Here is a 20,708-nt window from a genome sequence, read left to right on the forward strand (position 1 = left end):
CAAAGCTTGGATCCACTTCTCTCCCCCAGTTTCCTTCTTCTTTCCTTTCTTTTTTTCCTTTTTTCCTTTGTCCCTACCTTTCTTTTTTTTTTACTCCCTTCTTACAAACATGACTTAAACATTGGATCAGAAAGTTTCCCCACACACACATTTGCAATATTCATTCTTAGTGGGCTCCTCCCACCCCGTGCCTTAATGTTTCTTCTGAAATATTCCCAAACACATCCTCAGACTAACTCAGAAAAAACTGTTCAAAATTAGCTGAATTGGAGGGGAAAAAAACCTTAGCCTAAAATAAGAAAGTGATGCTAGTACAACTGATACAAAACTTGTAGCTTTGATGGTGGAAGGAAGAAGTACAGATGAAAGATCTGGGGTTTAGGGGAAGAGAGTTTATACCTATTGTATTTAGGCATATCTAATAGGGTATACCTATTCTAGAAATAAAATAGTCTTTTTACTTCCTGACTTAGTATGCTAGGTCCTCCTCCTTTATTGAGTATCTGAGTAATATAAATACTAAGAAATTTTATCTAGAAACAATTGGTTCTTATTATGTAACCAGAGATTAGCAAGTCTCTTTAGATTTTTAATTTTTTTATGTCTAAAGTGTGGGAGGTCAAATGATTTCTAAGGCCTCTTCTAGCTACCTATGAGTTATTTTTCCTCTTTGAGTACTCTGTTTTGTCTCATGAATTTCTTTCATTCTTTCATTCTTCCTTCACTTTAATTCTAATATTGAGAGTAAGGTCTTGGTAAAATGCACTTTTCTGTACTGCATAATTCAATGCTTTTCTCTCCAACTTTAGAATCTACTAAAGTTGCTGTCTCTAAAATATAACTAGAAGAAAATCATCAATGGTAACCAACTCTTGTTCATAATCCTTACTATTTCAATCTCTTCAGCTATAGTTATACTGCATCCATCAGTCATACTCCCAAATCCTGAGCTCCTGAAGCTCTATATTGTGGCTTTAGAAATACCTAAGTTTCTTTCATCTTTCTGCAACCCCAACATCATGCTTAGTCACTTAAAAAAAAACCTCCCTTAAAAAGCAACAATAACAATAACAGGGAACCATAAGACTTCTTTGTCAATAGTCTGCTTGCAAGGTATTCGAAATGTAAACAGACAACATAACCTCATTTTATGACAGGTCTGAAGCATGATTGCTAATTAAGTAAACCAAGTGTTATGGGGCAGAAGCAGGGTGAATTTTGTGTGAAGAAACTTCTCATTGAGGTTTATTAAAATACTTTTCAGATTGACATTCCCTGAAAAACTGGAAAATACATATGTAGTTACTGATTGTTAGAGGGTTTCTAACTATACATCATCAATAACTGGTCACAATTGATTTAATTATCTCCACTAAAGGAAAAGTTGTCCACAAAAGAATCATTTTCCAATTAAAGAAGTGTGGACTAGATTATTTGTCTCTCTGGTGACACGTAATTTATAATCCTTTTTGTACTATTTGTGTTATCTTCGTTTTCTCATTACTTGCTGGTTGCTTACAGCTATGAATCTTTGCTTCTTAGACAAGAGGACATCCTTTTTTAAAAATCAAGAATGATTAAACAACAACCATTACCAAGATTCAGGAGCAAATTCAGCAACAAAAATTAAGAGTTAAGAATAAAAACAACATAACCTTCTGTTTTCAAGACCTTAAGCATACATGTATATGCATAATTTGTAAGGGATTCAATAGGTCCCAGGGATTCTTGTCTTAGTCTGGTTACTATAATTTACAATCCAATGTAATTTTGCAGTGAAATATTACTTATATTTTCCAGGGACACAAAGAAAAAGCAAGGTATCTACATCTTAAGTGTGGAGCATCCCAAAAATATTGAACCTTAGAATTCAACATTTATGGGAGACTTATATAGGCATAGAGTAGTAAAAGCCTTAATTATGATATAAAATGTTAAAAAAAATAATGTTTTGATTATCTCAGTCTGAAGTCCTGGGAAAGGTGAATGAAAAGTAACACCAGTCTTCCTTGAATAGAAAGGATGCTGATTCCTTGAAACTAAGATAAAAATTTGCCTTGTTTCTGGTGACCACACTAAGTGGAAAGTATTTAATTAGTCTTGTTAAGAAGGGTACCTTGATTAGATTGAAAGGAAGAAACTTAAGAGAGAGAGCTTGCTTTTAAGATGTTTCTCTAAGGGTGTACTGACATTGGCATCACTATTAGTTTATTTAAGAAAATGTTTTAAAAACCCTAAACCTAAACTATTATCTTGCTGTGAAATTTGATTTTTCCTTTTATGATTACTATATAAAATGTAAGTGGTCATGTTTGGATCAGAGGAAATTTCTAATTAGAACAAGAAAACTACTCATTTGGACTTTTCATCAAGGAGTAAAGTTTGTGTGCTGATAAACTATTTTTTGACAGATTAGTTAAAATGCACAGAGAGTTCAGAGGTTTTATTCCATAGGTCAGTTCTTTTAAGATTTTAGCTCTTGTATTTTCAGAAGATTGTAAAGAGGCCAGCCTTGTTTCTTCTTTACTTATCTTGTTGGTTATCACTTTTATATGTTTGCTTATGTTCTTGTCTTTCTATTTGGAAAACACATTCAATCCCTTCTCTGCCCTATCTGTCTTTTAACCTCAAAAACTGGTCCAAGATTTACCATAAGAGGATCAGAGATTCAGAGCTGGAAAGTCATTTGGCCCAAACTTTCTATTTGCAGATGAGAAAAGTAAGACCCACAATGGTAAAGTGACTTTCCCAGTACATTAATAAGCAAGTGGTATGGAGTCAGAATTTGAATACAAGTCCTCTAGTTCCAAATTCAGAGTTCTTGACGGTACAATCTAAGTCTTTTATTTCTCAAAAAGGACCTTAATTAAAAGGGTGAGCAGGCACCTTCCATTCACCAAGAGGTACCATGGTAGACCTTATAAAAGGATGTTTCTCTCTATGCTAAGTCAACAATATAACTATTCCAAGTTCCTTTCACAGTTAAGTATGAAATTCGAGAGTACTATACAGACAATTTCGACTTTTCATTGCTTTGCATTTTGCAAAATCATTCATCCATTGTTGCTGGGGAAAAATCCTATACTTCCTTTGTACCTATTAATATACTCCTTTTTCAGTTTCCTAGTTTCCTGAAACTAGAGCATCAGCATTTCTTATCTATCACTGAGTGCATCTGGTAATAATAAATAATAAATGCAGTTTATCCTTAACCAAAATTATATGGAAATTAAAATGATCTATTTTTCAGGATTACTCTCCATATAGTTTCCAGGAATGCATTTTGATGTATCATTGGAACTGTTTGGATTTATCGTATATTTTCTTAAATGAAACTTCAAGGATGCCTCAAGTTTCCTTAATTTCTTTATTTTGACTTTTATTTTTCTTCAAATAAGAGCTATGTTCATCCACAAGAGTTGTGTTATCATTTAATCATTTTAGTCATGTCTAATTCTTTGGGACTTCATTTGGGCATTTCTTGGCAAAGATACTGGAGTGGTTTGCCATTTCCTTCTCCAGCTCATTTTACAGATGAGGAAACTGAGGCAAACAGTGTTGAGTGACTTGCCCAGGGTCACATTTAGTGTCTGAGGTCGGATTTATACTCAGATCTTCCTGACTCCGGACTTGGCTCTCTATTTACTACCTAGTTGCCCAAAAGAGTTAGAACTGAAAGATCATTTAGCCCAATCCTTTCATTTACAGATGAGAAAAGTACCACCACAGTGGTAAAGTGACTTCCCCAAGATTATGTAGATAGCAAGTGGTATGGAGTAGAATTCAAACCCAACCCCTCTAGTTCCAAATCCATGTTTATACATTGGTTGGTTGTGAGACAACGGGAGAAATTGATAACTAGTCAAACTTCATAAATAATTACAATAGGGCTAAGATTCTAGTCTCTTAATTTGGAACCTCAGGATCAGTTATGATTCTTTTTTTTTAATTAATAATTGAATTGACTTTCCAATATGCAAAATTTACACTAGACTTGGATGATTTCTTTCATGCCTAAGGAGCTAATTATTGTAACAAGGTGTGGCCGATTCAGTATCAATCCCAAAATAGGGAGAAGAAAGGCAGTGAAAGAAAGCCAAGCCCCATGGGTATAGATAAAGGAACAGTCTGGCAGCTTTGCCCCTCCCAGCAAGGAAGATAGAGGAGAAAGAAGCAGGTATCAGTTAGCCAACTTTGCCCTCCACACCATCACTTCCTAGTTATACCCAGGATCACAGAAGTATAGCTCAAGATAGTAGTCCTACTACTTAATTTTGTAGACAATATAAGGACAGAGAATGTTAATGACTTGGCCAAAGTGATCCAGGTAGGAAAGCTGCAGAGTTATGTAGAGCTGGCCTTTTGAGGATCCAAAACCATAAAATCCAAGATACTTTGTACCCACTGAGTTCACGAATCTATGCATATTTGCCAGTACTAAATTTCTCCAAATTTAAAATTCATCCATGGGAGGACTTATCTCTTTTATTTCTCTTATGGTAATTGCTTTCATAATGCCTCAGATAGTACTATCTATGCGCAGAGCAAGTATACAATAGATGCTTATGACTGAACAAATGAAATGCCTTCTTAATATAGTGCTGAGTATCCAGATCTATCACAGGAGACCAAGGTCTGACTCCCCAGTGGGTAAAATTCTCATATTTTTCTTCAAATATAGTATGAAATAGTCAGTAGAACATTGGACTTGAAGTCAGGAAAACCCGAATTCAAATCTCATTTTAGATGCTTATTGGGTGACCCTGGACAAGGCACTAAATCTCTCTGTGCCTCAGTTTTCTCATTTGTAAAATGAAGTGGTTGATCTTGATGACCTCTAAGTGCTCTTCCAGCTCTTAATCTATGAACTCATGTCCATTTTCTTGTAGATTTTCTGGGAATTGTGGTTTTTCTTAATGAAAATAAACTGAATGTGTTTGTACATTTGGGATAATATCAATGAACTATTTTATCTTCACCAGAGAATAAGAAGTGCATCCTTGGAAGTTTTCTATGGAATTTCTTACTGGGCTTTTGTGGTAAACTTATTAACCCAAAGTAATTCTGCCAATATGCCAAATCAGATCAAAAGGTAAAAATATTACTCGGTATAATGAAGTTGGCTAGGCAATATCCCTTCCCACAAGCTCCTGAAGTAGCCATAACTTATTATGACTATCCTAGTTTGGCTTAAGAAGCCTAGTATGAGAGAGACTGAAGGAAGTACAGAGAAAGGAAAAGAATTCCTTAGGGGAAAAATTTGCTTTTTATCATTTTTATTTGCAAAAAAAGGAAAATAAATGAAAAGTTAATATTTATATTAAAACATTATTCTCAAGTAAATCAATGCTTCCTTATCCTGTAAAATATCCATCAGCTCCTGAGTCTAATGTAATAGAATCTGAAGAGTGGGACAATAAGGTAGAAAGATTCACATGTTATTTTCTAAGACCATTTCACAATGAATTGGAAATACTGTTGCAGCTACAGATGGGACTATGCTTCCCAAAGGATTTTCTAAAAGCCACTCTATGCATGCCCCAATGACATCCATCAGATTGACTTAGCATCTTCTTCCAGGACAAATAGAAAAGGCCATTCATCTTGCAAATTTAGGAACACAAGAGCTATGAAATATAAATGAAATATAACACACTGGTGCTCTTACAGCAACACTAATGCCTTTACATTTTACTGAAATCCCTGACCTAGTTACTTCTCCCAGAATATGGCTTAAGTTCAACCATTGTAGAGCACAAGGGAGAAAATGTTATTATGAGAAAAGTAAAATGTGCATTTCCCAAGTTCTGTATTGTTAAATTTATGGCCTTAATATTGTATCAATATAGGTATTTTCATTCAACTACATGGACAATGAAGTAGGAAGGTAGAAAAGTTCAGCAAATTCAGAATCCCTCAATGGGAGAACTCTGATAGCACTAAATTAATTTACTGCTGGCATCTGGTAAGTACAAATTGATACCTAAAGCTATCTACTTCTCAAAAAGCCTGGATTCCAACAATACTTAGTGCTCATGCCTAACTTTAAAGTTGGGTAGCACCTCAACTTAGAAAGAATATTAAGTAATTCAACACATCTATTCTAAATGTGGAAGTAGTTAGATGTTCCAAAATGTGGGATGCAGGAAATTGAATGTGTCCAGAGAATAATGCTACCAAATTAACCAAATGATTTTGGTGGTTGATAAAATTATTTCTTCATGAATGCATTAATCTGAAAGAAAACAAGTATCAAGGAAATATCCTGGGTGTTTTATAACATTCATTTTTGTAGTTTCAGAAAGTGCATTTTTATTTATAATAATCAATAAGAGGGTAAAAGTTCAAAGTAGATGAGATAAGTAAATAACTGGCTATTTTTCTCCTGAGTATTTGGCTAGTGTTATTCTAGGTACTCTGATAAAGGGGAAAGGTAACTGACCCCTATTATTACTGGGAAAAATATTCCATTCGTTTTTGGCTAATACATTCTCTGTTGTCCAACAATTATTATCATTTCTCTTGCCAGACCAGTCATGCCTAATGAAGCCTAATTATTATGATTAAGTCTTTGGCAGTTGGAGTTAATAACACAGCCTAGAAGTTAGAAAAAAATTCTGAGTTAAAAGCAAACCTTGAGACATCACAAAACCTTAGATAAGATTAAAGTCTGGCAACCAAATAGCTTTCAACTATTCTATCCAAGTGGCTGAGGTATCATTATTTTACAACACCCAAAGCCAAATATCCCAAGTGACTTGAAAAGCAATATTAATAGAGAAACAAAAAAACCCAGCCTCTTGAATGGCAAAAATAGAAGAGAAGCTGGAAGTTTCTCTTAAATTAGCATCTTCTTTTATAATATAAAAATTAGGTGCAAACACAAAGAGGGCATTTAAAGTGAACTATACCAGAAACTTAGTTTGCCTCTCTTGGAAAGACTAACATCAAATTTTAGGCCTCTTTCTCTTCTTCCTTACTATATTTTTGAATGATTATTATAACATAACAAAGAATTTTCTTTCTCTTCTAAAATCATCTTTTTGAAATTAGAAATGAATAGTAGTCTGCCATTTAGAGGAAGGGGTGGAGAGGAGGGGAAAATTTGGAACACAAGGTTTTGCAAGGGTCAGTGTTGAAAAATTATCCATGCATATGTTTTGTAAATAAAAAGTTTTAATAAAAAAGAAATGAATAGTAGTAAACCTTCATAACCTTTTCCCCATTTGTCTCTGACTTGTAAGAATAATGTGGATCAGAGGAGAGAAAATACTTGATTTTAAGAAAACCCAGAGATGCCTTACAGCTACACAGATTCCTTATTCAGGTTCTCTGTTTTTCTTTCTCCCAACTATACCATGATTTCTCTTACCACCAAGAAGATAGATACTTCAAACATTTGATTCTGGGGTGAGTCAAATCAAGTAAATTAACAATGGAACACATGACTTTGTGTTTGTACTTTTGATACTGATTGGGCTCAAATATCCATTGAGCAAATGACTGAATAGTAAGCAAGGCAGCTATTATGAATGGTCATCATTACACCACCCTAAATCTTTACCCAGCACTAGTTCCTTCTTTGCAACTCTCAACCTAGACATAATCTTACAAGCAGGCAAGCTTCCAAAAAAGCAAAAGATAGTTTCCAGCTAGTGGTCTAAGTCATGACTGACATGCACAGCAACTTCCCAGACAGGCATTCACAGACTTCAACATACAAAAGCTATAAGCCTTTCTGTCCCAGCTTTCAAAGCAGATAACCAGAGGCTGGTTGTGGCTGTGTCATTCTGTCATTATGTTCCTTAATCATATTCTGTTCTGTAGTTGCCTATGGCTGGCACCCAGAAACTTTCATTTTTCTCTGTCCTCATCCTCAAATGCCCTACATTTCAAGAGATGAATTTGTATTCCCCTCCCACTGTGTATTAACTAATTTGCTTAAATTGTGTAAAATGGTATATTACCATCAAAAGCCATGAATATTTTTTGTTTTTTATAGCATTGGTCAATCACAGAACTAGAAATTCAGAGCAGGTTGGGTTTTTAAGAGACCTTGTTTTACATGTGAGGAACTGAGGTACAGACATTAAGTGACTTATTCAGGGTCACATGCATGAATAAGTTACAAGAGCAAGATTCAAGCCAAAATAGTCTACTTTCAAACCTAGAGCTCTTTTGAATATATCATGATGTCTCTGTTATTAATAAGCATTTAAGTGACAAACTAAAGTGTGAGTTTCTAGAGATATAAAGATGTAAATTAAATAGGCAACACAGACATATATAATTATATCTAGAATAAACAAAAGTGAATGAGTGAAGGAGAGGAGATCTCTAGAAGTTGAAAAGGACCAGAAAGAGCTTGATATAGAATATGGTTCTTGTCCTTACTTTTTAAGGAAACAAAGGGTTCTACATGACTGAGGGGGAAAGGGAATACATTTTAGACAAAGGAGAAAGCCAATGAAAAATGAAATAAGGAAAACCAGGAGAACAATTTATACAATAACAGCTCTATATAAACTTTGAAAGCTATAAGAATTATGATCAATGCAGTGACCATTTATAATTCCAGAAGATCAATGATGAACTATGACAGAAAGAGGATAAATTTAGGGTGCATAACTGAGAGAGTCATGAAAGGAGTTTATTTTCCTCAACTATACATATTTGTTGTAATAAATTTGATTTTCTTTTCTTTCTTTTCCCAATGGGGCAAAAAAAGATAGAAAACAGATTTCTGTTCAGTTTTTAAAAACTGATTGGTAGGAGTACCACAGGGATAGCATTGTAACTGCTCTTTTTAGGACAAGAGCCTCTCATGAAATGAAAGTAATCTGTAAATATTTGTAATGTGAAAAAAAAAAAAACACATCGATAAACTTTTTTTTGAAAAGGCAATTCGGTTAAATGACTTGCCCAGGGTCACACAGCGAGGTTGTTTTAAGTATTAGAGGCTGGATTCGAAATCAGATACTCCCATCTCTAAGGCCAATGCTCTAGCCATCATGCCATCTAACTGCCCCAAGAAATATATATTTTTTTAATTGAATAAAATACAGACTCTTTAAAATGGAAAAACAACAAAGTCATAGAGATGGGAGACAAAATATATGTCAAAATATCCTTTAAAGTGTGTGGGGGGAGTAAAGCCTATTGTTTGGTATCATGAAAACCAATCAACCATTATATGATTGACTTGTTATTTTAGAATCTAGATATGGACATAAGAAGCCCATGGTATTTATTTACAACAGGATATTTGATCCATGATTTTAAGCAATTTCTCCCCTTATTTTCTTTCAGTTTTTGTGTTACCTGCAATTAACTTATGCCCTCTAAACAAAATGTCACTGTATTAACATCCATATTAAATGCCGCTCTTTTTGAAAAGTGTTCTATGAATATAAATGGCTATTACTCATACAAATAAGCTTTCCTTATACTATGAAATTTGTTTTTCCTTATAATCATGAAAGGACACTTATTTTCTATGTTAGTTTATATAGCAAAATCTTTGTGATCTTAAGTTGCAGTGGTTTAACTATACAGACACTCTAATCATTGCACGTTCTTAATTTTTAAATATATTTTTTCTCACTAAAATATCATGGTTATCATTTCCATGCAGCTGAAAAGATAAATATTCTTCCCATTATCCTCTTATAAACTATGTTTTCTGGGAGGTTAAAAATTATAACTCAGCTGTTCCAAACTATATTAGATTGAAATTTGGCAGCTCAGAAGTAAATTTATTTCCAAAAAGGAACAGAATCTGGTGAGCTATTTGTTAAAAGTTAAAATTATTTGGTGTTTAAAACCAGTTGAAGAAAGTTCATTTGGCTAAATTTTTCAAATTAATAATTTTTATTTGTGATTTTTTTTATACTTCATAAAAGCATATTTTGAAAAGGTGGAGCAAATTCTTTGTGTATGTAGGGAGAAACTAACCCTATGTAGTTAGATTAGTAAAAACAGGCTGTTGCAATTATAAGAATTGTAACTTCTCTGACTCAAAAATAGCATTTCCTCTGGTATAATGGGCAATACACACGCATATCATCTTTCTAGTGTAAGAGGGAACAATTTTTATTTATTATTAATGAAATAGTCATTTCTCTAAACTTTTTTGATAAATGGAATAAGCTTAAAGAAATGTAGGATTCCAGGGGAAAATGTGTTCCTGTTATCCCATTATCTCACTGCTACAGTGTCTAATAGAGAATGGGAGATAAGAGGTGGCAAGAATGTGTGAAAGGTGCGGTTGTTGTTGCCCCTTCCATCTGACCCCTTCCCCAAATAGGCAAAGTTGCTGTAGATTCAATGTGGAGTCATGAGCATGATCTACATGATACCAGTTAACAACAAGGTGGATCACCTCAGAATCTATAATTATGAGATTCTGGAGTTGGAAGACTCCTCAGGATCTATCTAGAAAAACAATAATTGAAAAGAAATCCTCACCAAAACACATCTGACAAGTGATCATTCAACTTCTGCATGAAAATATATCATGAGGGGGGAATCCACTACCCTCAGAGGAAACTGATTCTTCTTATATCCCTACCTCTTTCCCACAATCCTTTTGATTCACATATAAAGAAATCGATTGTATTAATCTTGAAAGTTTCCCATACTCAAATTTTTCTTTTTGGTTTGTTCTCTACCCAGAGGCAAAGAACTCACTCCAAAACTTCCAAAGTTAAAGTAATTCACTATCTCTCTCTGGTGTTCTTCCATTTTCCTCAAGACCCATATAATTTTCCAGGCCCCATTATTACCCTAGGATTCTCTCCCTCACATTTCCCACTGGAAAGTACCTGGGATTGTCCCAGGAATATTGCTTCTGTAGTTGGTTAACACTGCTATGATCTTACTTAAAGTTATGATTAGATATAAGGTACAATAAACCACTGGTGTTTTCTCACTTTTTCTTTGGAAAAAATACAGTTTGTTCAATAAACATACTGTTGGATAAATGCTCAAATAATCCTCTATATAGTTCAAAACTGATCGTGAGTTGCCAACAGGGGTGCTCAGCTTAGAAATCTGCTTAAGGAGGATGTTTTGTTGAAAAATTGTTCTAGCTGATCATTGGAGTTATAAAGGCATCCTTCAATACAGACACCAGAAAATCTTTTATTGATATTAAAACATTGGTAGATGTCATAGGAAAATATTAACATTCACATGTAATTCAGTTGACTTGAAGAGGAATTCCATTTAACATTGCTTTGAAAATATAATCTTTTTGCATCCTATCACACATAAACCAATTGTTTAAATTTTGTTAGCAGTAGCAACATATAATAATGACAGGTACAAATGCTTTATAATTTACAAAAACACTATCAGTGTTTCCGATTGCCTACATAAATAGCCCACAAATACACCATAGATAGTTAGCATTGTTTACACAATTCAATATATTCTAACATTGATACTTTGCAATTATTCCTGGATTACTCATTGTTGGGAATGTCTATAAACAGTTTGCTCTCTTTATATTCTTAATTTAAATTGTCCTAAACTGTCACTCTTATCTTCACATCTGAAGCATCCTGTACAAGTAAATATAATTATATGTTCTTACATACAGGGTGTATTAGATGTTTTTTTTTAAAGTAGAAATATAATCCTATATTTTTACACAACAGTGATGAAGTGATAGGCTACATATCATAGGTGCCGAGGCATAACTAGAGTGAAGTAATGGGGCTTTTCTCTAAAATACCAACATTTTAGGATGTCAACATCACTATCTAATGGTGTACTTTCTTTGCCCCTTCCCAGATACTCTCTTGGCCAATACCTCTCCAGTAGTGTGACCAGTCTTTTAGCAGGATAAACACTCCTCGATGTTCTAGGGCTTGCTTTCTCTCCCTAGTGACCATAACCCAAATTTCTTCCTTACTTTAAAAACAATTCTTCATTAAGTTCCTACCAATCCCAGTGTTACCCTCTACACATATTATGGATACTGTAACATTTAGGTTACTAATGCAAATTTTGTATTTCATCATCTAGCCATAACGTATCAATCAACGAGAAACACTTGGAAGGAAAGTTTTAGTTAACTGACTTGCTGGTCAAAAGAGAGTGAGTTAATCAATATTAATATCAACTCCACTGTGTCAGACACTGTGCTATGTGCTGGGGATAAAAAAGGAGTCCATAGACAATTCCTGCCCTCAAGTTGCCCGTAATCTAACGGGGGAATTTTATTCCAATCTTTATTGTCAAAATTCTTCTTTAATTCTGCAAAGAGATTTGTGGTTTCATCAGTGTGGGTGTTCTCTCCAATTCTGGGTTGGATCAGAATCTAGTCCTGCCTTGGCAGATGGTTTTTATGAAATTGTGGTCAAAGGAAAAAACAAATCATCACATAGTGGTAACATTCTAGGATAAGCCTCTCTTAACTTGGGTTGATTCTCACACATCGGACACAAAGTCCATCATTGGGTTTATACTTAAAACCTGTCTAGTCTGAGAGAAACTTTCAAAGTTTTTGTTCCACATGACTTTTTCGAACAAGGTCATATCCATACCCAAATGGGCTATCGTAGCGGAGTTTAATGACTGTTGTTAAAGATCTTTCTATAATTCTTAGTATTGCCAAAGCTGATAAAGCTTAAAACCTAACTAGAGATCGCAGGACTTTCTATGTATTAGGTTTTTTCTTAGAAAACAGAATGCCCTTGTTGGTGGAGTTGTGAATGAATCCAACCATTTTGGAGAGTAGTTTGGAATTATGCTCAAAAAGTTATCAAACTGTGCATACCCTTTGATCCAGCAGTGTTACTACTGGGATTATATCCCAAAGAGATTATAAAGAAGGGAAAGGGACCTGTATGTGCACGAATGTTTGTAGCAGCCCTTTTTGTAGTGGCTAGAAACTGGAAACTGAATGGATGTCCATCAGTTGGAGAATGGCTGAATAAATTGTGGTATATGAATATTATGGAATATTACTGTTCTGTAAGAAATGACCACAGGATGATTTCAGAAAGGCCTGGAGAGATTTACATGAACTGATGCTGAGTGAAATGAATAGAACCAGGAGATCATTATATACTTCAACAACAATACTATATGATGACCAGTTCTGATGGACCTGGCCATCCTCAGCAACAAGATCAACCAAATCATTTCTAATGGAGCAGTAATGAACTGAACTAGCTATGCCCAGAAAAAGAACTCTGGGAGATGACTAAAAACCATTACATTGAATTCCCAATCCCTATATTTATGCCCACCTGCATTTTTGATTTCCTTCACAAGCTAATTGTACAATATTTCAGAGTCTGATTCTTTTTATACAGCAAAATAATGTTTTGGTCATGTATACTTATTGTGTATCTAATTTATATTTTAATGTATTTAACATCTACTGGTCATCCTGCCATCTAGGGGAGGGGGTGGGGGGTAAGAGGTGAAAAATTGGAGCAAGAGGTTTGGCAATTGTTAACGCTGTAAAGTTACCCATGCATATAACCTGTAAATAAAAGGCTATTAAATAAAAAATAATAAAAATAAAATAAAATAAAAAAAAGAAAAATGAGAATAAAAAAAAAAAAAAGAAAAGAAAACAGAATGCCCTTAACATCACTGACTTTGAATCCTAAAGATCTTGGTGCTCAGAGTAAGCATTCTTTGTATCAATGATACAGAATTGTAGTATAAGAGATGATTTAATAAATGCTTAAACAACAAACAATTATTAAGTGTTAAGCACAAGCTAGGTAGTGGGAATATAAAGAAAAAGAATGAACAATCCCTGCCCTCAAGGAGCTTACATTCTATGGGGCTGAATAAGAGTTGACAAATGGAAATTTCTTGATTCTTTTTTTTTATACCAAGCCTTTGATACTAACTTAACAAAAACTGTCATTTCTTTCTTTCTTTTAAGGAAAAGCACTGAAATAAAGAATCTAATTTATTGAGGGTTCTGGTTAGTTGGGTTCTACTCCATCAAGATTTTACTGTGCATGTAATTCACATTGACAACCGACCTGATCATAGGGATAGCTGCAGGGCAGTAGGATACAGCTCATGACATAATTCCACGTATGCTTTCACCAATAGATATGATCAGAAAGGAAATGTAAAGAGTTTTCTACATGGAAAGATTCAGTTATCATATAATCAAGTTGATAGGGCTAGCCTGGAGGCAGCAAATCAGTGGTGCTTTCTAAAACTGATGACATCAATAAGACAAGCTGTGTGGTATCACTAATGCAAATCTTCCACTTTTCCTTTTCTTAAGAAAGACAGAGAGTCCAAGAGTGTTGAGATCCTATAATGGTGATTGTTATAAATAAGCCTTTTTGGATACTAAATTCTACTACCTATTCTTCCCTTCCTGTTCTTCATTCTGGAAACAAAAGCATAAATATACCACATTTATATGTGCTTCCTTCCAATATCTAATGGAAAGTACAGGGTGGAGTATGGAGTAGGTATGGAATGCCAGCGTAAGTAAGGATGTCCTCTGTTCTCCCAGTGTAGGTTGCTGAGAAGAGAAAAATCTGTATTCACCTCACAAGGACTTTGAGCTTTCCCTAAAGAAAAAGCTGCTAGAATATAGTAAATAGGGCTGTCTCAGAGACATGATTAATCTTTCCCTCCTCCTGTACACTTAACATTCTGTGGGCCACACCTAATTTCTGAGATCCATGACCTAGATGGACATATTGGAAGCTGCCACCACCATATGATATATGCATTATATACATAGCTTATATATAAATAATACCTTTACCAATATAAAATGTTTTCACAAATACAAACTCATTTGATCCTCACAGCAAACTCTGTGAGAAAGTAGGTAGTACAAATACAACTAGCTCCATTTTACTAATAAATGAAAAACCTTGTGAGAAAGTAGAAGATATAAGGAAATTGAGGCTCAAAGATCTTAAATTATTAAGATATGAAATAGCAAAGAAAAGAAGGGAGGGAAAGAAGGAAGGAAAAAAGGAAAGGAGGGAAAGGAGGGAGAAAGGAAGGAGGAGGAACACATTTCTGGAAAATTTGTCACTAATTGAATTTTATAAATCAATTCATATTTTAAGTTATTAGAAAAATGTTATTTAAGGAAATTCTATTATGAATACAACTATGAAATGGAAAATCCCACTGTAAAGTAAATCACCCCACAATTTTTCTTTTAAAAAAATTCAAATTTTCTTCTATTTACTTAGAACAGACATTAAGACACTCTAAACACTCTAAATCATCATTTAGTATTTAATTCCTTCCTTTAAAAATTATTTAAGAAGTGCTATGTCATGCATTATACTTATTTTATATAGCCCCTCAATAAGGAATTTACTAGGAAAATGTTTAGATTTTCAATTAAATCTATTCTGTCTGCAGGCTAACAGAAATAGTTTCTTTTGCATAAGAAATTAACTTAGAATCTTCACAGTCATGAAAATAGAGTTTCTGGATATAACACTCCAAAACAGCCTCAATGTGAATTTCTGGCTTCTATGGAATCAAACTCACCCATCAACATTATTTTGACACTTCAATTTATATTGAATTTTAATTTGTATAGCAAGGGAGCTTCCCTGGCACCCCTCCTTTACATTAGGAACAGTTGAAACTACTGTTTACTTACAAGCAAACAAAAGAGTCCTCTCCCAGCTCTAGGATTGCTGCTTGGCTGATTTTAAATAGATGAGACTGACCAGATACTGACCAACAGTCTGGTGAAGAAAGAGACATTGTCCCAGGGAGCCACATTCATGGGAACCTTGTCAACACAATCGTGCACTCCCTACAAACCGTAACTGGACTGTGACCTATCAAAGTTTAGCTGTTGAGTTTCAGTGAGATGAGAGCAAAACAGAAAGGTCATTGAGTGCCAACACGTTGAAAAGGCATTGTGGCAATAAAATGCTGAAACAAAAGTTGGCAGCCAAACAAACAACAACCCTCCTTCCCAGTCTGTGCTTCCCAATCTACTCAAACCTATTTACAAGGATTTGACCAAATAAAACAGGCTCCAACCTTCTACTGAGTAAGCTGGCAAAAGTCCCAAGTCCAGATTTCACTTGAATAGCTCAGTGGGCCAGTGTTTCCTTCAGGTACTGTATTGTCAATAGCATGATGTTCTCAGCAGTGACATAGCAGCAGCACAATACAGACAGAGGCTGAATGGTAGGCCAGCTTTTGGTTTAGGCCTGGTGTGATAAAGACCTGGTGTTCTTTTGTACCTCACAAAAACTACTTTGCTAACTCTAAGTTCAAATCTCACGGGCTAATAGGAGAAATAGGATGGATAATTTATTAGAACAAGGGTGACAGGAAGAGTACTCATTGCTTTTGGACAACTGAGTCCAAAGGAAACACATTGTTTTTATTATCAATCAGGGAACAGAGTTTATATCAGCTACATTGGTATTTGGATTTAGGAACATTGGTAGAGATTTAATGGTAACAATCCATCCTTCCCTTTACTTCTCTGTTCTCTCCCTTTCCCCTACATCCTCAAAAAGTTTTTGTTTGTTTTTGGCAAAATTACTGGAGTGGTTTGCTATTTCCTTCTCCAGCTCATTTTATATATGAGGAATTGAAGGTTAAATGTTTTACACAGGGTCGCACAACTAATAAGAATTTGAGACTAGATTTGAACTGAAGAAATTAAGTTTTCCTGACTCCAGACCTGGCTGTCTATTCACTGCACCACCTACCTGCTCCTGCAGTCAGGAGATCTGCCTCCTTATCTTACTCTATGTATGACTTTGGGCAAGTCATTACATTTCTCTGGGCCTCAGTTTTTTGATCCATGAAATGAAAGTGTTAGGCTGTAGGACCTATTTCTGTCTAAGATACTTTTCAGCTCTAAAGGAATGAATAAACAAATATTTATTAAGCACCTATTGTATGCCAAGCTTTAAATCTGTGGTCCAATGGGATCTATATATCTATAGTCCTTTGATCTTTCATTTTACAGGTGAAAAAAACTGAGACTCAAATGGTTGGAATGATTTGTCCAAAGTCACACAGCTGCTTGAGAAACAGATCAATTGTTAGGCTGTGAAATTACATTTTTACCATACCCATAAAGGTATATAATATGTGCTGCTGACTGCTTAGCTAAAAAGAGAAATCACTAGAAAAGATGAAAAGGGCAAAAGGATATACAAAGATGTTGTTACTGGATGTGTATTTTTGAGTTTGTTTTTCTATAAGAAGTGATGGATTTGTGTTGATTTTTCACACCTGATTCATTTGTTGCTGACAAACATTTCCTGCTGATGTGATAGGGGTCCAGAAGTAACTTCTGAATTGGCATCAGTTTTATAATTAAACCATAGTTTCTTGAGATGTTAAACTTGTGAATATGGAGAAACTCTCCATCCCTTTCCCCAAATTACTGAGATAATAAACAACTTTACTTTTCTCCAAATTCTAAATTTGTTTCCTATCCTTAACCAGAACCACAAATACTTATTTTTCTTCCTTTGGAATATTTCTTCTGAGAAAAACAGCAATTTCAGCAAGTATTACTGGCTCATTGGGCTTGTCAAACAGTAGACTACTCAGTTTCTTAATCAGAAAGACAAATTGATCAGGTTAAGAATGCCTAGTGCTGCCACCAACAGTTCCCTACTCTAGGCAATGAGAAACAGGATCAATCTCAGCTGACACAATTTAGTTAAACAAAGTAAGACTGTATCCATTTTTACATCTTCATCATTGTATATTCTACAATTACATTTCTGTGGTATCTAGTCAAGTAGCAATCCTAAAAGCATGACCAGGTTTCGTATCCACCTATAAACAACCCCATGTACTACACTGACACAGGGAGAGGAGTCCCAAGACCCAGAAGGTACATTAACTCATGTCACCTCCACCCTTCATCAATCTCTCTCTACACCACCATTTACTTCGTTGGCTCATCAAATGCTCTATGACCATTGTGTTTTCTGATTATCAAGGTTCTACTTTTATCCTAATGAAGAACAACAATCACCACAAATACTAAAGCTACTATTACTATCAACCACATGTGTACCAGTGTTCTTACCAATAAGTCCCAAATCCTTATAGCTCCCATTAGAAAGGTTATGCAGTCAACTTCTTCCTGTATCAGGTGTTCATGGAGAGGGAGCTTGACCTCTATAGTTATTTTTTATTTTTCTATAGTGTGATGTCCTGGTCCATATTGTTCTGCTAAAATAGCTCTGTCTCATTATATACTATGCAGTGACAATATATTCTTGGCATCAACTCAAGAAAATATTTATTAAGCAAGACCTTGTGTTAGATGATAGGAGACTCAAATGTATAGTTCATGCCTTCAAACAGCTTATAATCATATCTCACATTTATATAATACTTTAAGGTTTACAAAGTACTTTATCCAAATCCAAAGAAATAGGTAGTAAAAATATTATTCCCATTTTACAGATTAAGGAAATCAGAGTTCAAAGATATTAATCAGCATCTAGTAGGGGAAATAGGAGACCACAAATAACTATAAAATACATTAAAATATAGCAAATAACCCAAAGTCTCGGTGCTACTGAACAAATTTCTAAGGCAATAAATTGCAGACAAAAAGCTAACCTGGTTTGAGGGAGAGAAAAAAGAAACACCAAAAGAAATAGGGAAGTTAGGGGTAAGAACACCTTTGAGTGTTTCATAGGTGTTATGCTTATACTTATAATAATATATTCACTTAGTAACATATTCAAATAATATTAACATGTAATATTTTAAGATTAATACGCCTTTTGGTATAACTCAGAACAGATGAGTATAATCTCTCCATCAATGCAGATCAAAACCTCTCCATGTTTCTTTCAGGAGTTGCCATGCCTGAAAAATTAATCTATCAGTGACTAATCTTGTAGCCACTCTTAGTGAGGCTGGTCCTTCAATAGTAGGGATAGAGTTCATTTCCAGGCTTCAACTCAAAGTCTTCCAATTTTCTAAGGCTGGAATTTGTGCTTCATTGGAAATTTTCTTTCATGGTGAGACACTAGGTGATGATCTTAGAGAATATAATGATGATTAACAGATGAGAATTCAATAGCATTAAAGAGAAAGGAAATTTGAAAGGATTGAGGAACTCGAATCAATGCTATGACTAACCACAATTACAGAAGCCCATTGATGAAGCATGCTACCAACCTCCTGGCAGAGAGGTGATGGTCTCAAGTTGAAGAATGGGACATACAGTCTTAGATACAGCCAATGAGAGAATTTGTTTTGTTTGACTATGCATATTTGTTATAAAGTTTATTATTTTATTTTTCTCAGTTGAGGTTGGAGGGAGTGACAAGTGGAGAAAAAGAAGGGGACTAGGAAGAGTGTTGCCCCTCCAAAAAATAAAAAGAAAGAAAGAAAAGGAAAGGGTGTTAGAAATACATTTTTGAAATGCACAGAAGAGAACAAAAAGACCAGAAGGAAACAGAAGTGGGACAATTTTGAAAATAATATGTTGAATTTTTATATAATTAAAAGGAAAGCAAACTATTCATAATAGAGTTATATTTCATGCATACCTTCTATTTCTCTTTTAGTGTATCAATGAAAGTGAAAATGCTCATTTTAATTCATATTCATTAATTTCAAAGTAAAAAAAAAAATGAAAAAATGCATGTACCAAAATCAAACAAAGCTTTCCTTCATTATTACCTGATTGGGAATATTACTGATTATAAGTTTGTTTTTTGTAATTAAACAAAACCAAAGCTTTTAAAATAGGTGAGTAAACAGTAACATAGTAACTGGATGTTAAATACTTATGTCTTTAGTATACATAGCTTATAAACTTCATAGTTGTAGTCTACAATCTGCCATTTTGGCAGATTGTCCATAGACTAGCCCCATTTTTGGACCTTCACATACTTGCCTATCATTTTTATCCATGCAATCAATCTTACATCATTCTTCCCAGGGATTAAGCCACTTGTTCATAGAGACCTAGAGAGGAGAATAAATTCCCTCTTATCCTTCTATATGATTGAGGAGTTCTATAAAGACACCCTTGTCTTTCACCTGTGTGTGTGTGTGTGTGTGTGTATATATATATATATATATATATATATATATATATATATGATTTTGAGTATTTCAAATGTATTCATTAATACAAGCTTGAATATATATATGAAAGAGTTATACACCTTGTCCAATTTGTCCAGTTGTACAAATTACTAATTGTAATTTCAACTGCAATTTCTTCCTCGGCAATTGCATCTTTACTAGTTGGGATATGCATTAGCCTACTAAAGTATCAGATGCACATTTCTTGTTTTTTGGCTAATGACATGTCTATATGACTGAATGCAAGCATAAGAAATGATTTTGTGGTTCTTTAGTTGTTTTTTCACTTATTTTGACTATGACTCCATTTGGAAATTTTTGGCAACAAAAGTGGAGTAGATTGCCATTCTCTTCTCCAACTCATTTTACAAATGAGGAAATTGAAATAAAGTGGGTTAAGTGACTTCCTCAGGGTCATATACCTAATAGGTATGTGGACCATATTTGAACTCAGAAAGATGAGTATTCCTGACTCCAGAGCCTGTGCTTTATTGACTGCATACCCTAGCTGTCCCATAAGAAACAATACCTTGTGTTAAAAAAAAAATTCCCAATAACAAAGTTAAATCTTTGTCATTTTCAGGGTGAGCTGCATAATAAAACTAATATTCATGCTAAAAGTAGTGAGGAGTTGA

General features: G+C 34.4%; 1 protein-coding gene across 4 annotated transcripts in view; it reads right to left on the minus strand.

The window, feature by feature from the left end:
• The window catches only part of SEMA6A (semaphorin 6A), a 172,415-nt gene that overhangs the window by 107,805 nt on the left and 43,902 nt on the right, over nt 1–20,708 (minus strand). Inside the window, exon 1 of one of the 4 annotated variants that reach the window (XM_031938784.1) lies at nt 15,629–16,532. The exons of the other annotated variants lie outside the window; for them this stretch is intronic. The gene's annotated coding sequence lies outside the window, so the exon portion shown is untranslated. Of the gene's footprint in view, nt 1–15,628; nt 16,533–20,708 lie in introns of those variants that run through there. 4 annotated transcript variants of the gene reach the window in all.

This window comes from Sarcophilus harrisii, chromosome 1 (genome assembly GCF_902635505.1).
Source record: "Sarcophilus harrisii chromosome 1, mSarHar1.11, whole genome shotgun sequence".
In the NCBI taxonomy this organism is placed as follows: domain Eukaryota; kingdom Metazoa; phylum Chordata; class Mammalia; order Dasyuromorphia; family Dasyuridae; genus Sarcophilus; species Sarcophilus harrisii.